This window comes from Nomascus leucogenys, chromosome 16 (genome assembly GCF_006542625.1).
Source record: "Nomascus leucogenys isolate Asia chromosome 16, Asia_NLE_v1, whole genome shotgun sequence".
In the NCBI taxonomy this organism is placed as follows: Eukaryota; Metazoa; Chordata; class Mammalia; order Primates; family Hylobatidae; genus Nomascus; species Nomascus leucogenys.
Genome location: NC_044396.1, coordinates 80,167,229 through 80,184,324, shown reverse-complemented (window position 1 = coordinate 80,184,324; position 17,096 = coordinate 80,167,229). Strand labels below are relative to the sequence as shown.

Below are 17,096 nucleotides of genomic sequence, written 5' to 3'. Positions count from 1 at the left end.
TCAGAGATGCCTGAAGCAGCTGTGGAAATGACATTGGGCCTAGCCACTGGGGCAGTGGCCTCTTTTTTTTTTTGAGAAGGAGTCTCGCTCTGTTGTACAGGCTGGAATGCAGTGGTGCATCTCGGCTCACTGCAACCTCCGGCTCCTGGGTTCCAGCGATTATCCTGCTTCAAGAGATTCTCCTGCCTCAGCCTCCCAAGTACCTGGGACTACAGGTGTGCACCACCGTGCCCAGCTAAATTTTGTATTTTTAGTAGAGACGAGATTTCACCATGTTGGCCAGGATGGTCTCCATCTCTTGACCTCATGATCTGCCCACCTCGGCCTCCCAAAGTGCTGGGATTACAGGTGTGAACCGCCACGCCCGGCCAGCAATGGCCTCTTGAAGACTGCATAGGCTCCAAGGGTAAGAAAAGGGGCTGGAGCCCAGCTGCCTCTCCCCCACCATACAATCCCAGGCCACCTTTTCTCATACTGGCCCCCCTTAGGGGGCTCCTCCTGCATCCTTAACTCTTTCCTGGAATGTTCCACCCTCTGCTGTGCTGTGGCCTACACTGAAGCAGGAGACATCGCTCCCAGCCCATCGTGGTCTATTCTACTTTAACTGAGATCTCTCATTGGACACAGGTCTACAGTGGCTCCCAGGATTGGCTTCGAGTGGCTGCTTGCTCAGATCTCAAGGAGCCTCATCTATTTCACACAAGGTAAACCAGATGAGGTGTCCACCCTGGTTCACAGCCCTGTGCGGCTGTGATCTTCCCATTACCCTGGCTGTGGCTGCCAAGTCTTCTCCCAGAGGTCCAGGGGGCAGCAGAAGAAAGTTGCTGATACCAGCAAGCAGGGCCTCCCTCCTGGTCCCCTGCCCAGCCCGTGCAGTCCACTTTCCAGGCTTCCATGGCCTGACTCCAGCTTTGCCAGCCATCCAGAGATGCCCACATTTGCATGAAGTAATTGCCCTTTAAAAGCATCTTTTAAAGAGAACACTCTGCATCTGAGAATTATAACAACAGAAGAAGAAAAAAAATAAGATTTCCCTCTCATCCACTACCAAACAGGAATGTCAGTGGCAAAGGGCCCATATTTTGGATACAAATCTTAAAAAAGCCTTAGGAGGCTTTAGGGAAAAAATATATCTATATTTGTAGAAGGTGGCAAAACTATTACCTTTCAGCTAAAGACTTTGTCTCTACCTGTGAATCAAAAGTCAGAACAAAACTGCACTCAATTACTAAACATGGAACAAGTATTTTGGGGTTTTTTTTTTTTGAAGCAAAAGAGTGCTATCATTTCATTCCCACCCATGACATGCTATGCACCCAGATCTGGCTACCTTATTAGCAAGGCCTGGTGCAGAATGAAAATGCTTGTTCAAACAGGAAAAAAAAAAAAAAGCTTTTTTCTTTATTCTGAGATCTCCATCCTGTTGTGTTTTGTTTTCATCTGCCATTTAATGTCATACTCTCCTGGGCACAGGAATACTTGCAGGGTGAATACAGCCCCTTGAAGACCTCCACAGCCCTGCCCCATGGCACAATTACGGGATTGACTCTGACCCTCTTCAGTCTTGGTCACATCTGGGAAAAGGAGGAGGTGGCAGAAGCAGAACTTCACTTACAAAACACAAACTCAAAGATAAAGTGATTAAGATTTTCAAGAGTTTCAAGGTGGCTATTGCAAACCTTTAAGCTCCAAGTGGGGAGCCCCCTTATATCTAGCAGTCAGCGTAACTGAAGGTGAGGAGCCTCCCCCTAGAATGTCTTATCAATCTGGGCTCAAGGCCTGTGCCTCTGCCCTTTGCCAAGTTACTGATCTTTCCCGTTTATAAAATGGGGCTAATAACAGTACCTCCTTTGTCAGGCTGATTGTATAATTAGTTGACCTAAGAATAATGGCTAACTCTTCTACAGCACTTGTTGGCATGAGTGGCATTAGCGGCTAGCCTAATGCCCCACACTGTTTGATGTGTTTTAGAAATATCAACTCACTTAACTCTCATAACAGGCCTGGGGGGACGTCGGTACTGTTTCTACCTGACAAGAGAGCATGTGGAGGGGTGGAGCAGCACGCAACTGGTCCAGGCCCAAACGGCTTGGGCGGGGAGGAGCAGCATGGCCAAGATTTGCACCCATCCACTCAGCTCCAGAGCATCACTTCTGCCAGGTGCCTGAAAGGTAAACAGCGGTTATTGTTTCATTTCATCTAGCCCTCATAATGAGCCTATGAGGTGGGGTTGTTACATTTGAGATCATTAAAGAGAAGGATACGGAAGCTCAGAGAGGTGAAGGAACTTGCCCAAGGTCCCCCAGCAGGACTACCTCCAGGAGAGGAGAGGATGTCAACTGAGGGGAGGAAAGGGATGGAGAAGCTGGGGCCTCTGACAGAACGGACCTGCATGGATGCCTTGGGGGTTTTTATGTAAGCCATGTCTCCAGATAGGATAGAAAGGCAGGAGTTTGAGGGGTATGGAAGAATGGGTCATTATAGCCCTGAGATGCTAAAATCCCTGATTATCAGGGCAGGATGGCAGCATGGAAAGCATATCTATGTCTTAATTTTATATTTGGGGAAACTGAAGCTGGATGTGGGAAGTGGCTAGCCTAATGTCCCTTAATCAGAAAACACAGCCCCGAGAGCAGATGACCCCAGGCCAGCATACTTGCCAGGTCTGTGGCATGTGCTGAGCACATACCAAGGGTCCCAAGTCCATAAATCCAACAGTCCAACTCCTCCTAAGAGGCTGCTGGATAACCACCAGGCAGTCCCAGGCACAGCCCAAATCCTTAAAATAAAGCCCCTTGCCATTTTGAGCTAGGGTGGGTTTTTAGTTGTAACATTTAGGAAAGGAAAACCACCAACTTTGTAGTCAGGCAGATGTAGAATTGAAAATGGCTTTAGCATTTAGTAACTGTGTGACCTTAGGCAAATTACTTGACCTCTCTGAGCTTCAATTTCCTCATCAGTAAAATGGATCAAAAGCAAGATCACATCATAGTGAACATAAGTTTCTGGAACAGAGTAAATGAAAAAGAAGTTACAGAGTGTCAAACTGCCTAGTGTAAAAGCTAGCACTTAGCAGGTGCTCAATAAAGACCATTGCTGAATCCATCGAAGGCCAAACCTACATAGCATGTAAGAGAAGGGTCTCACAGGAGATGTCAGTTCTAGAGGTACTTAACATACATCTCTGTCTAAAACCCAAAGAGGGGAAGTTCAGCAGAATTTGGGGAGGTCTGAAATAGAGGCCACCATTCATCATTACCCAGGAAATAAGATCTGGAAGTTCTAGTGATGGGAAGCAGGAAAGGGAAGTTGAAAAGGAGGCTTAAGTGTGAGAGAAGTTACATTTTTTGGAGTTTCTTTTCTATTTAAGGCCTTGCTAACCACTTGGTAAAACTCATTTCTGGTTCATGTTCTTAGCAGGAAAACACATTTCATGCTAAACAGTAAGAACAGGCCCCAGCTTGGAAAGTCCTCAGAGGTTCTCATGTTTCTTGTGTCATCTGCAACTGTAGGGTACCATGGGCTGAGTGACTCAATTTGAATAATTGTACTTTGAGGATTTCTAGGGGAAGCACCCAGGGCAACCTTCTGACTAGGATCTCATAACACACAGATAGAGTCAAATCAAGATGCTTCTGAGGCCCAGAAGGCTCACTCCAGATTGCAATGCATTCATTCAACAAAAATTGATGGCTCGCGCAATGTGTGCTGAAGACACTCTCAGAGACTGAGGACCCATAGTGAGCAACCTGGACACAAAGGGGCTTACGCTCTGTCGGGGGAGGCTACCAAAAGAGAATCTCCCATGGGAATAGGCTGCAGAGCTAAAGGTGTAGAACTTGGGAACCTAGTAATGACTGGGAGTTAAAGAACAGCTCTTCAAGGAGATGGCACTAGAGGTATGAACTGAAGGAGGAGAAAGAAATGTATTCATCTCCTGGGGCTGCCATGACAGAATATTGTAAATTGGGGAGCTTAAAATAACAGAAAAGTATTTTTCCACAGCTCTGAAGACTAGCAGTCTGAAATCAAGGTGTCAGCAGGACCGTGCTCCCTCTGAAAGCTGCAGGGAAGAACCTTTCCTTGCCTCTTCCTAGCGTCTGGTGGTTGCCAGCAATCCTTGGTGCTCCTTGGCTTGTAGATGCATCATTCCCACCTTTACCTCCATCTTCCCAAGGCCTCCCCACTGTGTGTCTCTGTCCCCAGGACACCAGCCAGTGGATTAGGGGCCATCCTCATCCAGAATGACCTTATCTGAACGTGATTGCGTCTGCGAAGACCCTATTTCTATTATACATAAGGTCACATTCACAGGTTCTGGAAGTCCGAACTTCAGCATATCTTTTGGGAGACACAATTCAGCACACTGCAGGAAGCAACACAGGCAGGGTGAGCATTTAACAAAGCCCTGAGCTCGGCAGCAGATGGAGGCTTCAGGAAGGAAGGAAGCCAGTGTGTCTGGAGCCCAGTGAGGAAAGGGGAAAGTGGGTGGCAGTCAGATCATACGGACCCAGGAGATGGTGAAGAGCAACAGGGGAATTCACCAGTTTTTAACTCTGAGATAGACACACTTTTTCCAGCTCATGCTGTTTGCCTCAAAGAGGTCAGCATCCCGGCACAGAGTTGTGGCCACCCAGCCTCTTCATAGTCTGATGCACCACACCTGTGACTGGCCTGCCACTCCAGAGCACCAGAGGTGAGGCAAAAATAGCTTATGGTGTTGACAGCTCTCTGCTCTGGGAAACCAGAGGCTAAAGGTGTCCCGTTTACTGCACAGTTGCTGCCTGAGTGCATCCTGATGGGCAGCAGGGGAAACCAGAAAGGGCCCTTCTCTGCAAAAAAAAAAAAAAAAAAAAAAAAAAAAAAGGAAACCTTGGACATATATATGTATACCAAAGTTTTGTGCTTGAAGTAAAGATTTGTTTTCTGTGCAGACCGTCTTTGGTATAAGGAAGTCCAATCATTTGTTTTACAAATACTTATGGAGTGCCTACCATGTCACAGATACTTTTCTTGGAAAGAGGTAAGACAAAAATCACTGCCTTCCTGAAGTTTATATTCCAGGGGAGTAAGATAAACTAATAAGTCAACTCAAACAATTAATTGTAGCACCCATTAGGAGACACCAAGAACAATGGAGGAAAATAAAACCAGCAAGGAGCATAGTGAGCTTCGTGGGACGTGCGGAAGTTTCACTGTTAAATTTGGTGGCCAGGGAAGGCCTCATGGAAATGACGACACCCGAGCAAAGATTGAGAAGGGATGAGGAAGTGGACAAATAGGCTAGAGAGGAGACAGCAGGTGCAGAGAACTTGAGGCAGAAGTATGCCTGGAGGGTCCAAGTTATGACAAAGGGACCAGGATGCCAGCGTGAAGTGAGATGGAAAGGATGAGGACGTGATCAGAGATGTCACAGGGCTGCATCCCATGGGCCTCGCAGGCCACGGTGAGGCCTGTGGCTTTTACTCGAAATTAGTTGGAACCCTTTGAGGGTTTGGAAGCAAATGGGCTTATGTGCTCTGGCTGTCATTTCAAAGGATCACCCTGGCTGTTGTTTTGAAGACAGATTGAGAGGCAAAGGCAGAAGCTGGGAGACCAGCCCAGGGGCTGTTGCAAAAATTCCAGGCAGGAATGAGGGTGGCTTCGAACAAGAAGTGAGAGGAGGTCATAGTCTGGATACATGTGACAGATGGACTGGATAGATAGCATAACTGCCCGAGAGATTCTTCCTGCCCACTGCATCCGTGCACCATGGTCAGCAGTGTCCCGCTGGTAGAGATGGTGCCAGAGTCAGCCCCCATCTCTCTGCCAGGAGAACTAGGCAGCTGCTTGAGCTGGCCTCCAGGCCTGTTGCCAGCAGGGGGCTACCGAATCATACACAGGTAGCCACCAGCACAATCCCACGAGACTCCAAATTTGTTACTGCCCAAGGGGTTATTCCTGCCCACTGCATCAAGAAAGACCACGGCATTGTAGTACAAAAAGAATTTAATAGACACGAGGCTGGCCACGCCACGTGGGCGATGGAGTTCGTACTCATATCATCTTGTTGAAAGCTCCTAGGTTAGGGATTTTTCAAAAGCAGTTTGGAGGAAGGGGTTGGGGTGGACAGGTAATAGGTGCTTGCTGCTGATTGGTTGGGGCAGAGATGAAATCGTAATGGGTTGAAGCTGTCCTCCTGTGGGGCTGAATTGCTTCTGCATGGAGCCATCAGTTCCAGGTGGAGCCATGGGTGTCAGATATGCAAAAAACCTGGAAAGATGTCTCAAAAGGCCAATCTATAATAGCAGTGTTATTCACAGGAGTAATTGGGAAAGTCGCGTATCTTATAACCTCTGGAATAATGTCTGCACCTTAGTAGGATTCATGCTCTCCTCCTCCCCGCACCCTGATGGCCCCCTATCTGCTTTACAAAAGTGGTTGAGTTTTAGGCAAGGCCTATTGTCATTTAAACTGTAGCCTAAATGTCTTCCAAAGTTAGCTTGATCCAATAGCCCAGGAATAATTAAGGGAAAGGCAAGATGGAGGTTGGGTTAGCTTAGCTTACTGTTATAATTTTCTCACTGATATACCTTTTGCAAAGGTGGTTTTAATAGGATGGATGAGAGAGGGGATGACCAACTGAAGTTCCTCATCTAAACCAAAGCCTTCCCCATCTCAAGGCCTTTGTCAGAACATCTTTTCCATCCTCCCTGCAGCAGGCTCCTTTAGGTCTGGGCTTGACTGTCACCTCCCCAGAGAGGGCTTTGCTGGACCCCAGCTCAAGTGTACTCCCCTGTAATTCTCGTTCCCATCCATGTGGATGTTGTACTTAAACACTAGTGGCCTGCTTAGGTTTTGTCTATTGCCTTGATTTGAGTCTGTGCCCCACACTGGATGCATCGAGCTCCAGGAGAGCAGAGACCTGGTTTCTCTTGTGCACCTGCCACATCCAAGAACCAAGCTCAGGGCCACTCAGAGGAGGTGCCCACATTATATTCAAATGAGTGCATATTTACATAAAGACATAAAATATCCAACAAGGCATTTGTTTTGGGAAGGAGGGAAGGAAGGGAGGGAGGGAGGAAAGAAGGAAGGAAGGAAGAAAGGAAGGGAGGGAGGGAGGGAGGGAAGGAGAATTTATGGAATTTGCAGACTCAGCATTTAAACCCAGGTTTGCTTACCCAAATATCACTCACTTTCTACTTCCCTCCTCCACCCCATACAACCATCAATCAATGAACAAACCCATCCTGCGGCTGGCTGGGGAACCTGAGTGCTTAAGTTGCTTGCAATGTAACTGAGAATGCTAAACTAAGATGCATGTAACACAACAGTGACCGTGATAAAAAAAAAATTCATTAGCAAAGTTTGTTGTAGAAGACTATTTAATTATAAGGAAAGATGTTTATGATACAGTTTTAAAAGAACATTTTAGAAAACAGCATGTAAAATATAATCTCCTTCCTAAAATATATATATATATATATATATATATATATATATATATATACACATAGAAAATTTACTGGAAGATTTTACATCAAAATGTGGGCTGGGTATATTTGACTGGGGTGATTACTGGTATTTGGCTATTTTATTTAAATTTTCTATCATGATTCGGTATCACTCTTGGAGCAATACAAAAGTAATTAAAATTATATTTCTGCATACATATAAGTCTATAGTAAGCTGCAAGGTCAGTAGTGATTCCCATAGAAGGGGCAGGCCAGTGGTCAGGCAAGGCTTCCAGAAGGAGGGAAGGTGCGGAATGAGGTGGAGCGCGCATGTGAGAAGACATTTCCTGCTGCCGTTTTCCCACAGTGACGCTGTGTGGTGGCCCCAGGCTCCTCTGGGGTGTTCTGCCTCTTCAAGCCTCTGAGGGAGACATGCAACTTGTTGGCTGGGTCCCTGAGAGGACCCTCCTGCCTGGCTTTGACCTAGAGGTCTCTTGGCCTCCATTGCCTTCATTCCAAAGCACTCCTGAAAGCATCCTTCCTCGGAAGATCCAGGAGAAGCTCACAATTCCATATCAGCTAGGGATGTGTGATCATGTGACCTGCATGTCGCCATATGCAATGACGCGGAGAACGGGAGTCAGAGTGAGAAGCCCTGGGTGGGAGGCCCACTCTCCACTGCTTAGCTGGGCGACCCCAGGGGAGTCATTTCATCTCGGAGTATTAATTGTCTGTAAAATAGGGTAATGAACCTCTCACAGGGCTGTAGTAAGGGCAAAAGAAGATAACTTTTGTGAAATTAATGGGAAAAGGCCAGAAAAGCTGCTTTCTAGACAGTAACTCACTCACAAATGTTAGCAAGCAATGATCCCATGGAAATTCAGTGCAGGACTCACTCTTGCTGGTAACAGAGAAGGAGGGCACAAAAGTCCCTGTCCACAGGGGCCAGGATCCCTGGGGGGTCCTGAGGCCTGGGTAGAAGGCACTAGGGATGCACCCAGCAGGAACTTCGGTGCTGCCAGCTTGCTCAGCATGGAGGAAACCTCTGCAGAGGAGGGGTGGACTGAGGAAGGGGAGCAGCAGAAGACAATTTCACACCAAGTGCTTACAAAGTGCCAGGAACCGTATTATCTCTAATATAAGACACCCTGCCAGGTAGTTATCATCTTCATCATTTTAAAAACGAGTAAAGTGCGGCACAGAGTGTTATGTAACCTGTGCAAGGTCACAGAACCAGAACATGGCCTCTCTACCTTCACTCTACGCGCACTAATCTCCATCCCCAGGGCCGAGGGGCTGCAACCGGATGGTGAGGTTTTAGTCTTAGCCCTGATGGTGAGGTGGGGAGGGGACAAGGGTGACTTGAAAAGCTCTCTGTTACCCTTGGCAACTGTCTTTCCATTCGCACCCCCTCCTGCACTCCTCTGCCAGGCCTGTTGATCACAGAGGCACCATCCCATTTGCTCAGCCTAGAAGTTCAGAATCTCCCGAGGTTTCTGAAGCCTCCAGCACTGTTCTTTGTGACACTCTAAACACAGCAGCTTCTCCTCCTGGGGATGAGAAAGGGTCAGCCAGGGCCCTGGGCCTCTGTTCCCAACCCCTGAGCCCAGCCCTGTTCCCAAGGCTGCACACTATATATCCAGCCCCAAGGACATGGTGCGAGCAGGGCGAAGGCAGAGAGGAGAGGGGACACAGGAACTGCCCCTAGGAAGGGAGGCCCCGAGGTCCAGAGAGGGGAACAACTTCAGGCCTGGCTCATGGAGACGTGTCCAGCCTCAGAGGGAGCAGGATCAAGCAGAGTTCCAGGTGCTGGGTAGGGCAGAAGAGGAGGGTGGTCCCAGAGCCCCGTCTAAGTTCCTGCAGGAAATCTCTAAGGAGGAGCTGCCTGGGGGCAGGCTGGGGTGCAAAATGCCTGTCCACTGGCTGTGGGGCAGGAGAGGGAAGAAACTAAGAGGGGAGTTCTTGTCTGAAGCTCATCTCTACGCTGATGGCCCAGAGTGCAGCTAGGAAGTATGGACTCAAGCTGGACTGCCTGGGTTTGAACCCTGGCTCTGTTACTTAATAGATTCTCAGGTAAACGAGTTAAATCTCTCCGTGCCTTACTTTCTCCATGTTTACAAGGAATGATAATCACACCTGCCTCAGTGTTGATAAGAGAAAGGAAATGAGTCTGTGTGGTTGAAATTTTCACAGGGAGCCTGGGGTGCGGTCAGCACTGCCTAATCCAGCGACTGGCACACCTTCTCTGTAAAGGGCCAGAAGGTCAATATTTTAGGCTTTGCTAGCCATATGGTCTCTATTGAATATTCTTTTTGTATTCTTCAACCCTTTAGAGACATAAAAATTGTTCTTAACTCAGAGTTCTTATAAGCACAGAACACCGACCAGATTTAGCCCAAAGGCTGTAGTTTTTGTTTGTTTGTTTTGAGACGGAGTCTCACTCTGTCGCCCAGGCTGGAGTTCAGTGGCGCTATCTCAGCATCCTGCAACCTCCACCTCCTAGGTTCAAGCGATTCTCCTGCCTCAGCCTTCTAAGCTGGTGGGATTACAGGTGTGTGCTACCATGCCTGGATAATTTTTGTATTTTTAGTAGAGATGGGGTTTCACCATGTTGGCCAGGCTGGTCTCGAACTTCTGACCTCAAGTGATCCACCTGCCTTGGCCTCCCAAAGTTCTCGGATAACAGGCATGAGCCACTGTGCCCAGCAAAGGCTACAGTTTAAGGACCGCTGATCTAGACTAAGCGTGACCCTAGAGTTGTAGGTGTGGTTAGGGGCAGGCATATTGGCTGGCTTCAGTTGGAAGCAGTTTCTAGGCCAGCCTGGTGAGGCAGAGGAAACATGGCAAGACTGGGGGCCCGGGTGGGGTGGAGCACAGCCTGCTGTAAGCTCTCATGCTGAGCCCTGGGCCCACCTGCGGCCATCATTCCCATCGCAGTTTAAGAAGCACCTAAGGCTGGAGCCCCTGAGGACAATGACAATGGACAGTGTGCCATTCAGAAGGGATGACCCACCATACGTCCTCTAATAAACATTTAAAAGTTGTTTACTATATGCTAAGCACTGGCCTAAGCCATGAACAAGGCAAAAGGGCCCAGGCTTGACCCCTGGAGGTCTCAGCTGGCAGGTTGCACCTTTGACAGCCCCAAGCTGGGTCTTCATCCTGAGTCTCAAGATGCAGTAGCCTCAGTGAACTCCTCAGCCTCCAAGGGTTCATGGGGTGATCCTCTTGGTGAGGCTTGTGAATCTGGGAGCCCATTATTCTGTCCTTCTGGAGAGAAAGAGAAAAAAAAGGATCCACTGACTATAAAATGGTAGCAGGACGGTGGCCCACCTGCATTGCTCAGCTGGTACAGGGGACAGGGCACCCTTCAAGTGAGGACCTCAGAGCATTTGACATATGTTCACTCATTCCAGAAAGCTCTCCTTCACTGCCCTAGATACCAAGGTCTCAAGAGGCTCCTAACTGTGGGCCCTGCCCATCCAAGAGAGTGACAGCATATAGTGAACATTGCCATTTTACAGATTGGAAAACTGAGTTTGAATAAAGCTAACTAAGGTGTCTAAGATCATGCCATTCACCATGATGGAAAAGCAAATCAGAATCTTATGTACCCTGTGCCCCACAAACACAGTGGACTCCTTCCTGTACCCCATCAGCATTCTATTCTATAATATTACAAAGCACAGTTGTACCTGGTTGGTTATCTTTTTTTATTTTGACTCATGTCCTCTGTGCCCTGAGCCTACTTGTTGCAGGACCCATGGTTAATCTCTAATGAATATACCAGCAATTGACAGGTGGGTTGAGTTTCTTTTTACAAAGAAATGAAAGTAACACCATCATACATATGAGATCTGGAGGGCACAGAGAAGCCAGTTCTGACCATGCAGAAAGAGTGTGGCAGAATTGGAGCAGAAAAGAAGAGTCTCCATAAGTATCTTAGAAACGGTATCGAGAATGCGTACCTCAAGCTGGTTGTTTTTAACTTGTGACTGACCGCAACACTAACAAACAAGGGAAAATGAAATCCACGATCATCCTCAGACAGGGTCACCCTGACATTCAGAGCAGAAGCCACAAAGTTTTGCTGTAAAGAGCCAGACAATATATATTTTAGGCTCGGCAGGGCACAGGTCTGTCTCACGATTCCACTCCCCCACTATAGCAGGAAAGCAGCCACAGACAATATGCAAAGAAATGGGCATAGCTATGTTCCAATAAAATTTTATTTACAAAAACAGGCTATGGATCATAGTGTGCCAAATCCTGGTTGAGTACAGACAATGGTAATGTGACCACTTAATGAGATTCTATCGTGTGCCATGAACTCTACATCTTTTAATCTCCTTCCTAAGGCAGGTGTTTGCTGAGCACTCACCCCCAAGCCAGGCACTGTTCTAGAAGCTGGGCTTCAGTGCAGGAAAATGCAAAACCCTGCTCCCTCAAACTTACATGGTGGAGAACCCTGCCAACACCCCACCCTCACCCCAAGAAAAAGCATCATCCCCACTTTTCAGAAAAAGAAAAAGGTACGAATCCTAGAACTTGTGAGGGGCACAGCTGGGATTCCAGCCCAGATTCCAAATCTCGGTTCTTTTCAGGATGCCATACCATCTCTCAAAGCAGAATCAGGACCCTCAATTTCAACCCAGAGGCTGCATCTCATCTTTAGCCAAGCCAAACTGCAGCTGCAATCTCCTATGCAACAGCAGCCCAAGTTTTAACGCCCAAAGCAAGAAAAGATGCAGTGGACACTGACTGTCCAGCCTCTGATAAACCTAATAGAAGCTGCTCTCCAGGGCAGGCCATGCAGGTCTGGCCCTATCCACGTCTGGAATCACGAGATGCAAAAGATGCAATGGATTTAAACTCTGCCTGTCTACCAACAGTCCCATAGACTGAGAGGTCTGGGGGAGGCTCTGGAGCAGGAAGGTGGAGATGACAAACACAGCTCTGCTGTTTTGAGGCCTGGTATGGGCATGGCACTGGTTCAGAGTCTCCCTGTCATCCTTTTTCTATGGTTTTCATGGCTTGGACCCTGAAATAAAAGAGCCCTCTGTGAAAGGGAATGAAGACAGGGAGGAACAGAGAGTAGAAGAAAAAACTTTTCTTGAGTGCCCACTTGATATCAAGCACTTTAACATTTTACCCACACACGATGGGTAGGTATTCATCATTGCTCCTGTTTCATAGACCAAGGATCAGCACAAAATTTTTTTGTAATAGGCCAAGTAGTAAATATTTTGGTTTTGTAGGCCATCCCATCTCTGTTGAAACTACTCAACTGTGCCATCATTGAGTGAAAGCTCTACACACACCAACTATAGCTTATGTAGACAATACATAAATGAACAAGCATAGTTGTGTGCCAATAAAACTTTGTTTATAAATGCTAATGATAGAATTTCCTATAATTTTCATGCTATAAAATTACACTTCTTGTGATTTTTTTATTTAAACATCTAAAAATGTAAATGTTTATATTTGCATTTAATTTACATTTATATTTAAAAATGTAACATTTTCTATGTAAGAAACCATTTAAAAACGTAGCAAAAATCCTTAATGTGCAAGCTGTACAAAAACAGGCACTGGACTGGATTTAACTTGCGGATCATAGTTTGCTGACCCCTGTTTTAGAAGAATTCATAGTTTTAGAAGAATTCATTTAGGTGACCTGGCAACCTGACGCAGAGCCTAGGTTTGTAGGTGCATGTTTGCAGGTGCGTACACCATGCTGCTGATGTAGCATTAGGAGGGGTGGCGAGGACTGTAGCAAAAACCTATCCATTTTGACAACTTCAAGTAGAACAGTAAAGGCCTTTATCCATTCAGTCATTCAATCACTTATTCAATGGTTCCTTAAAATGTGCAGAGCCGGGAGGACATGGTGACTCACGCCTATAATCCCAGCACTTTGGGAAGCTGAGGCAGGCAGACCACAAGGTCAGGAGTTTGAGACCACCCTGGTCAACATGGTGAAACCCTGTCTCTACTAAAAACACAAAAATTAACTGGGCGTGGTGGTGCACACCTGTAATCCCAGCTACTCAGGAGGCTGAGGCAGGGGAATCCCTTGAACCTGGGCGGCAGAGGTTGCAGTGAGCCAAGACTGTGCCGTAGCACTCCAGCCTGGGCGACAGGGCTAGATTCTGTCTCAAAAAAAGAAAAAAATGTGCAGAGCCCTGGGGGAGGTGATATTCATGCCAAAGGCCTCTTTCAAGCCTTACAGCAACTCTTTTTATTTTTTGTTTTTTGAGACGAAGTCTTGCTCTTGTCCCCCAGGCTGGAGTGCAATGGCGTGATCTCAGCTCACTGCAACCTCCGCCTCCCGGGTTCAAGAGATTCTCCTGCCTCAGCCTCCTGAGTAGCTGGGATTACAGGCACCTGCCACCAAGCCTGGCTAATTTTTGTATTTTTAGTAGAGATGGGGTTTCACCATGTTGGCCAGGCTAGTCTCGAACTCCTGACCTCAGGTGATCCACCCACCTCGGCCTCCCAAAGTGCTGGGATTATAGGCGTGAGCCACTGTGTCCGGCCAAGCCTTACAGCAACTCTTCAGAGGGTTGGTTATTTACAATGCTTATCCCCACTTTACTGATGAGAGAACAGAAGTGGGGAGAGAAGCCCAAGCTCTTTCCGTGATCCAAGCTGCTTAGGCGTTGTGATGGTAGAATCTTTTCCTTAAGGATTATGGCAGCAAATAACCAAAATAGAAATAAAAAAAATATGAAAAGATCAAAAAAGAAAGACAGATCTTAAAGTTGCATATATGTATTATTCCAGACGCGGCAGTCGGAAAAACTTGGTGGAAGAGGCATCTGGGCAGGATGGAAGAGGGCAGCATTTCAGCCAAAGGAGGTGGGGGCACTGCAGGCAGCAAGAAACAGAAAGAACAGAAAGAATAAAGTCCCAGAGAGCAGGATGGAAGACTGAGCAGATGTCAGGAGATCTCCTGGTGGTGCAAAAGTTATTAGGTTGGTGAAAAAGTAATTGCGGTTTTTGCCATTACCTTTAATGGCAAAAATCACAATTACTTTTTCACCAACCTAATAGTATGGACACTGGGAGGTGGGCTGGATCAGTCAGAGGAAGGCCTAAGGCCCCTGCCCAGAGGAGGGGAAGGGAAGAGCTTCAGGGAGCTGGGGACACCTGAGCCATCTGTCTGATGTGACAGTTGAGCAAAGGCCTTGGTGTGTTGGTAGCACAAGACTAGGGAGTTTCAGAAGGTGCTGGAAGGGGAGATGGAAAAGGAGACAGAGAAAAATAAATGAGACACAGCAGGGGGGCTGGTGGACAGCTGGAAATTCTGAGCCTAAGGGTTCTTTGCAGCTTCCCAGCCCCTGCACTGGGAGGATCAGCTGGGCCAGCCCAGTGGGATGCAGGGGTAAGTGTCACCACCAGGCCCAAAGCTTGCACACGGCCCAGGGGAGAAGAGGACAGCTCAGTCCAGTTGTTGACCTGTTGGGCTTCAGCTTTCTCAAACTCCTCTCACATTCCCACCCTCACAACCTTATGAGGACAGCTCTCAGCAACCCCACAGGACAACGGGGACACTCAGACCCACAGGCCACAAAGCCTGGAATGGAGACACACCCTGAGATTTCCTATGACTGCTAATGATGCCAGCTGGCACCTGTGGGGTGCTTATGACATGCCAGGCACTGAGATAAGCTTTTACCATCCTCACAACTTAACAAAAATGTATTACATATTATTATAAATGTATGTATATATACATGAAATACTATATATTATCCTGATAAGTAACTTTAAAGGTAGAGCAGTTGTTTTGTCCCACACTGAGTATGCAGCCAGGATTGAACCCAGCTGTTTTCTTTGTCACCTTACCGCCCTTTCATGTATCCCTCTAGAGTCTAAGCAGCACTCTCTGGAGAACAGAGAGTTATCAAGAATGAAGAAGAAAGGAAAAGCAGCTGTCTTGGGGACACTGGAGCCCCATTATCTCCTCAGATGAGAATGTAAAGGACATGTTGGGGGAGGGGTGGGTGAGCCAGGGTGCTGTGTGATGCGGGCACTGGAGGATGATTCTGAATAAAGGTCAGGCTTCTCCAGCGTGAGAAAGCCAGCCGGAGAGGAGTGATTCCCTCACCCATAGCAGTGCAGGCTTAGCCGACAGCCGGGACGAGTACCGGACTTGGCCCAGAGTGCAGGTTGTACAATCATCTCAGCCCTGCCGGTCACTGCAGAGCACCAGGGCAACCTGGGGAGAGGAAAAACAAACTCATGAAGGCCTGCCAGGCCCGGACAGTCCGAGGAGTAAACAGAGGAGTGATCGCCCCCAGGGACCTAACACCCCTCCCTGTCCTGCTGGGCTAATAATAATTACAGTCACTAACATTTACGGAGCACTCACATGCCAGGCACGTGTGCTCAGAGCTTTAGATACATTCTCCCTTTAATCCTCCAGGAAAGTCTGTGGGAAAGGTGAAAAAATTATTCCCATTTTACAGAGGAGGATCAGGAACTGAGCTGGGATCATCAAGCTATTTAAATAGAGGAGCTGGAATCGAAACCTGGCAACCTGACTCCACAAGCTGCACCCATGACCTCCATGCCACAGGGAGGCTGCTGGGCATGTGGCAATAGAAAAAAAAAAATATTTAGGAGCCTAGATTATGTGGAATCAGATCTTAGCTCCACTGCTGCTCACTGGATGATCTTGGATTAACTATGCTCAGCAACTGTTGTCTCAGTGGTATAGTGGGGACCCCAGGTCCTAGCGTGGTAATGAGCATGGGGGGTGACATTAATGAGCAAAGTGTCTGCCAGTAGTTCCTTCATAACTGGTGTCTGATCTCATGGGACCACAGCCCCTGCCACCTCCCAGAATATGACCTGGGTCTTCCCTGAACCTCTGACTTCTCCTCAGCCCCCCATCCTCCTGGGCTGCACTCTATTTGGTGAACTCCCAAAGAGGATTCCAAAGCCTAACAAGTGACCAAAGGCTCCCTAAGAAACATGCTCTCTGATGACTTAGCCCCCCATCAAAGTCAGCCTTTAACTTTTCTCTTCCCTCCATTGCCAATTCATTATACTCCATCCATGGAACAATAAGGGAAATGTAAAAGGTGGGCAATTCAATTGCATCAATATGTCTACTTTCTGGAATTTTGGACACACAGTCTTTTGAGAAAAGAAACAGAAACCGTAAGCTCACCAAACGCAGGTAAAGACAGTCTTCTGTGCAGTTACCCAAACCTATTTGAAAGTAAAAACTCTAGTCAGGCCCTCCTTGGAGGTGACGAATTCCATAAATATAGAAAACTGCTGGCCCTGGGAAAGACTTTTTTCTTTGTCTGCAAAGTATCTCCCCACTACTCCATAAACATCCCCACTACTCCATAAACATCCAGGTCCCCGTCCCATAGATTGAGTGAGGTGGAGGGGAAGGCCCATGTGTAGAACTGAATTCAACATGATTGGTTTTCTTTGCAATCCTTTGAAATAAAATCCGAGGATTTTGTTATATGCATTTTAAAAGCATTATTCTGAAAACATGTCCATAGCTTCTCTAGTTTGCCAAAAGGGTTTATGGTACAAAAAATGTTCCAAGCATTTCTGATCTTAGTGGGTGAGGCCCTAGTGAACTCACATGTTCCTTACTCTTCATGAAATCATTCTCTAACAGTTTCT

General features: G+C 47.3%; 1 long non-coding RNA gene across 2 annotated transcripts in view; it reads right to left on the bottom strand.

Moving 5' to 3' along the window:
* Positions 1-5,973: 5,973 nt before the first annotated feature.
* LOC100579768 overlaps positions 5,974-17,096 on the bottom strand; it is a 309,638-nt gene continuing 298,515 nt past the window's right edge. Inside the window, exons 7-9 of one of the 2 annotated variants that reach the window (XR_004026205.1) lie at positions 10,570-10,706; positions 7,654-7,857; positions 5,974-6,252 (exon numbers count right to left, since the gene is read on the bottom strand). This is a non-coding gene — a long non-coding RNA (uncharacterized LOC100579768). The remainder of the gene's footprint in view (positions 6,253-7,653; positions 7,858-10,569; positions 10,707-17,096) is intronic. The other variant, XR_004026206.1, reaches the window with a different exon arrangement.